The sequence below is a fragment of the Octopus bimaculoides genome, chromosome 1 (genome assembly GCF_001194135.2).
Source record: "Octopus bimaculoides isolate UCB-OBI-ISO-001 chromosome 1, ASM119413v2, whole genome shotgun sequence".
Taxonomy (NCBI): Eukaryota; Metazoa; Mollusca; class Cephalopoda; order Octopoda; family Octopodidae; genus Octopus; species Octopus bimaculoides.
In genome coordinates this window covers 132,806,081-132,811,080 of record NC_068981.1, presented here as the reverse complement: position 1 = coordinate 132,811,080, position 5,000 = coordinate 132,806,081, and the positions used below count along the sequence as shown (strand labels likewise).

The 5,000-nt window shown below is 35.8% G+C and overlaps 1 protein-coding gene and 1 long non-coding RNA gene across 5 annotated transcripts in view; one reads left to right on the top strand and one right to left on the bottom strand.

Moving 5' to 3' along the window:
- The window catches only part of LOC106870290 (paladin), a 141,597-nt gene that overhangs the window by 101,792 nt on the left and 34,805 nt on the right, over positions 1–5,000 (bottom strand). The window contains exon 1 of one of the 4 annotated variants that reach the window (XM_014916312.2): positions 4,798–4,866. The exons of 2 other annotated variants lie outside the window; for them this stretch is intronic. The gene's annotated coding sequence lies outside the window, so the exon portion shown is untranslated. Of the gene's footprint in view, positions 1–3,349; positions 3,485–4,797; positions 4,867–5,000 lie in introns of those variants that run through there. One more of the 4 variants, XM_014916315.2, reaches the window with a different exon arrangement.
- The window catches only part of LOC128248755 (uncharacterized), a 9,720-nt gene continuing 7,459 nt past the window's right edge, over positions 2,740–5,000 (top strand). Inside the window, exons 1-2 of the long non-coding RNA XR_008264942.1 lie at positions 2,740–3,266; positions 3,385–3,547. This is a non-coding gene — a long non-coding RNA (uncharacterized LOC128248755). The remainder of the gene's footprint in view (positions 3,267–3,384; positions 3,548–5,000) is intronic.

Below are 5,000 nucleotides of genomic sequence, written 5' to 3'. Positions count from 1 at the left end.
GTAGTAAAGAGGAAGAACGAGAGGGGATAGAAACATTATTATTTCTAACTCTCTCAAAGAGAGATATTCAGTAATAGTTCTTTAAAGTAAAAACTGTTTATTTGTCAACATAAGGTGGCTGTCCTGGAAGGGACGATTGTTACTGTTGTCTAGCCCAAGGAAATATCATTTCCAGCTGGCTATATGACACAATATCTGTGTCCTTATGGTAGTATTCTACAGCTGGAGACCTTTCTTATTGCCAATTCTCGTTTATTTTTAAGTAAGTTATTTTATTCAAATGGTTTTTTTATATGTTGCAATAATGAAGTACAGGACACATTGTTTAAAGGAGATTTAAACATAACATCACTATTATTCAAATTAGTATCAATGCAAAGACACCAGCATCCGCACACACCACACAAACAAACACACGCCTTTACTACACAGCTATACTGGCACCTATACAGCAATGCTGACACCTGCACAGTCATGCCTGTATCTGTACTACAATAAAATGAAGGTACATTATTTTTCTCATTACAGATGTACCTCCAACAGATTCTTATGGACTTGTGATGCACTCCTAGTACATATGGACTCGTGATGCACTCCTAGTGCTTATGGACTTGTAATGCACTCCTAGTACATATGGACTTGTAATACACTCCTAGTACATATGGACCCATGATGCACTCCTAGTACTTATGGACTTGTAATGCACTCCTGGTACATATGGACTCATAATGCATTGCTAGTACAAAAATGTTTCTCACCTCAGCTCAATGTGGTAGTTTGATCTGCTAATAATGATTTCAAATTTTTGCCACAAGGGCAGCTTGGGGTGGGGATTAAGTCAATTGCATCAAACCCAGTGCATAACGTATACTTATTTAATTGACCCCAAAAGGATGAAAGATAAAGTTGACTTCGGTGGAATTTGAACTCAGAACGTAGCAATGGGTGAAATACCGCTAAGCATTTCGCCCGGCGCGCTAACAATTCTGCCAGCTCACCACCTTGTTTGATCTGCTAATAATAATCACATCCAATTGTAGTGCTTCACTTAAGAGAAGTTTGAAAAGAAGTGATAATTGTAAACGAACAATACTGTTAGACAGGCAGTATCCTTTGTTTCCAATCTCCTTTGAAAATGAGTCTGGAAACAGGTGAGGGTTGGCATGACAACTAAGGCAAGCATCATCTCTATAGCACCAAGTCAACTAAAGCCTTGTGAGAGGATTTGGTAGGTGAAAACTAAAAGAAGCGGTTCTATATTTAAGAGATGATTCCAAGTTCAATTCCAAGCAGTGACCTGAATATTACTACTAATAATGATAATAATAATAACATCGAAAAATACCTTAGGAATGAGAACCCAGGTTCAAAATTTCCTCCAAGACACCTGGAGAAGGCTGGAGAGTATATCAGCCGAAACGTTGTGTTAACAACAAACAAGATGAGGACAAATATCTGTCGAATATAAATAATGTAAATAAAAGAAGCGGTTTTGTGTGTATGTATGTGTGTGTGTGTGTGTGTGTGTGTGTGTGTCCAAGCATGTCCCTTATCTTGATATCTTGTAATGGCTTTGAGAGCATCACCTTCAAAATAGTGATGTCATTTATTTCAAATCTTTCATGAAAAATATGTCTTGCTATGGATAAATATTCTTTTCTACATTAGGCACAAGGCCCGAAATTTTGAGGAGGTGGCCAGTCGATTAGATCGACCCCAGGTTGCAACTGGTACTTAATTTATCGACCCCCCAAGAGGATGAAAGGCAAAGTCGATCTCGGTGGAATTTGAACTCAGAACATAAAGACAGACGAAATGCCGCTATGGATAGATATCACATTGCTTGGAAACATGTAGGGTTGTCGACAGGAAAGTCATCTGGCTATAGAAGATCTGCCTTAACAAAGCCTGTTTGACACATACAGTTATGGAAATATCGACATGAAAATGATGATGATGATGAAAATGATGATGATGATGAAAATGATGATTCGGATCTTTTTTAAAACGGGGGCCACATTTTTCATTAACGAAACACTTTGAAACTTGGAACACTGGTAGAATGTGTCATATAAAACATCTTTTTCTCTTAGTCTTCTTTAAAAAAAAAGAAATCCATAAGTTATTCCATGTTAAAGTTGTCGTATTTCTGTAATTTCAACCAATCACTGACGTCCATTCAGCCGATATACATTAAGTGCCGACTACATAAACAAACGATTCTGAAACAATTAACCCTAACCCTAACCGTAGGGTTAGGGTTAGGGTTAGGGTTAGGGTTAAAGCAAATTTAAAATGAAAAAAGCAAATAAAACGAAGGTATGGAGATTAAATACGCTTTACATCGCTTAATCAGCCAAAGGAGTAAATATAAACAACTGAATACTTGTCAGTGAATGGTTGAAATTATCGAAATAAGACAATTTTTTACATGAAATAAATTCGAATACAAAAATATTTTTCTGTTCTATAACACAAAATAGATAAGTATACGAAGTTTGAAAGTCTTTCCGTACCAAAAACACTACGTAAAACATTAATGAAAAATGTGGCCCCCGTTTTAAAATAGATCCGCCGATTCCTCCGAAATTATACCTTACTGTCTTAGCAAAGGACACAATGGACAATGGATCCCAGATGTACTTACTGTTTGGGGGGAAAAGACAGGATGGTCACGGCTAGAACGTCTTTGACCATAGGTCAGCCCAGTCAGAGCAAATCTGGGTGCAAAGAAACATCTCGAGCAAAAACGATAATCTCTCACGCTCTCACTAAGCCTGCTAAAATATAGCAGTCGCCCTCAAATCACATCTTGTCGTCTTAAAAAGGGAAGGCCACGTTGTGGTTTTAAATGCAGTGTCTAAATATATGACAGGATTGTCATGGCTGGAACGCCTTTGATCATAGGTTTGATCCATGTAGGATGATAATACGAGTTTAAGAAGTAAACAAGCGAACAAACAATGCCGTTCTTTATCGTCATAAACAAAATCATTAAGACATTGCTAAATAAAAGGTTAAGAAGGATGCAGTTAGGGCAGGTTTTGATAAAGCGTTGGGACTTTTAAATAGAAAGATATCTACCGCATAGTTTAGATATAAATGATGATAATGACGAGAGTGTTGGTGATGAACGAGCCAAGTTCATTGCTAAGTTTCGCTTTTCGTGCTTGAATCTAATCCGTTTTAAGATCAGTTCAACACATAGACTAACCGAGACATAGACAACCGAATCATAAATAGACAGGTCGATAATATGCCTACAGGTGAGAATATGCACTAAGTTAAAATCTAGTCTAATTTCATTGTGATATTAAATAGTAAATATATAAGGGAAAATCATTCTTACATAAAGCCTCAACATATCACCAATATACATTGCAGGACATTCTTTCCATCAAGCGTCGATTGCAGATCACAACGATTTGAAAATCTTCCAACAGTATCGTTTCTCAGTGTCATTCGACCAATGTTGTCCTTTATCGATCCCAAAAGGTTGAATATCGAAGTAAAACTTCAACAGGATTTGAACTCAAGATATAAAAAGGTATGTAATTAAGTACTGCAAAACATGTTGCTCGACGCTTAAACGTGTCTGCCAATGACCCTGATGTGTTTATGAGCGAGATACAGAAACAAGAACACACACACACACGCAAAGACCTTCGTGTATATATATATATATATATACACACACACACACACGCACACACATACACACAGAGTAGGAACACAAGGTTAAAAAGAAAAGATAATGAAGGTTCATATCGAACCATTAAAATCAAAAAGTCAATCACACACCAAAGCATGCACACATTTATATAATACACAAACACACCGATACATACACATACCCCCACACATACATACATACATACGAGCGCCCTGGAACACTAAACTTTTTCGTTTTATGTGCTTACATTTACGTCGTTATATATTTATAGTATAATAAAGAAACAGGATTACTGTTAAAGCCACCTCTATATTAATCGGTGTGATTTTAAACAAGGAAAAAAAAAAGCAAGAGAAAGAAAGAAAGCATGACGTTTAGCAAACTGAAATAAACAGGAGCCTAGACATAAAAAGACGCCTGGACGAAAAACTGAGACAAAGTTTTAAACACAAGCATTAAGAAATGCAGATTATAATTATATATTTGTACAGGTTTTAGTCAAACAGAACCTGCAGGGAAAATAAGATCTTATATAATTAGAAGAAAGTGACTTATTGGCCGAGAAGTTTGATAAATACCATACACGAAACTCTCTGCCCTTTTGTACGATTAAAAAAAAAAACGAAGATTATATATACTTGTATATAAAAGAAAATTATGACAAGGAGAGACACATATGTGCAAGCATTGTACTCTATTTATTTCAGTATAAATATATACATACATACATACATACATATGTGTATGTGTATATTGCCTATGCAACGAATAATGAAAGATTGCCTATTTGCATATGTACAAGTATATATAGCGTGTGCATGTGTGTGTGTGTGTGAGCATGCATGTGTATGTATGTATGTATGTATGTATGTATGCATGTATGCGTGTATGTATGTATGCGTGTATGTAGAAAGCAACTACACTCCTTGCGTATATTTGTTTACATATACTCACACACACACTTCTTATCCTCAAACGCAATAGCAGTGTACATAAGTTAGGCTCTACTACAAACGTCTTAGGTTTTTATAATCCATTAATAAATAGACACAATTGCAGGTCTTTTTTTGTTTTCTTTTTTTTTTTTTGTTAGTATTGAATTGTCCTGGTCCACTTTCACTTACCTGGATATGACAGATCGCGAGAGTGTGTGAGCTGGTCACTTGCATAGCGCCGAATGAACGAGAAATATATGTCGCTTGGTAATATATAGTGCTGAGATCGAATCATATATATATATATATATATATATATATATATATATGGCAAACCGGCACGCAAAACAATACATGAACATACTTTATATATATATATGCATTATATATAT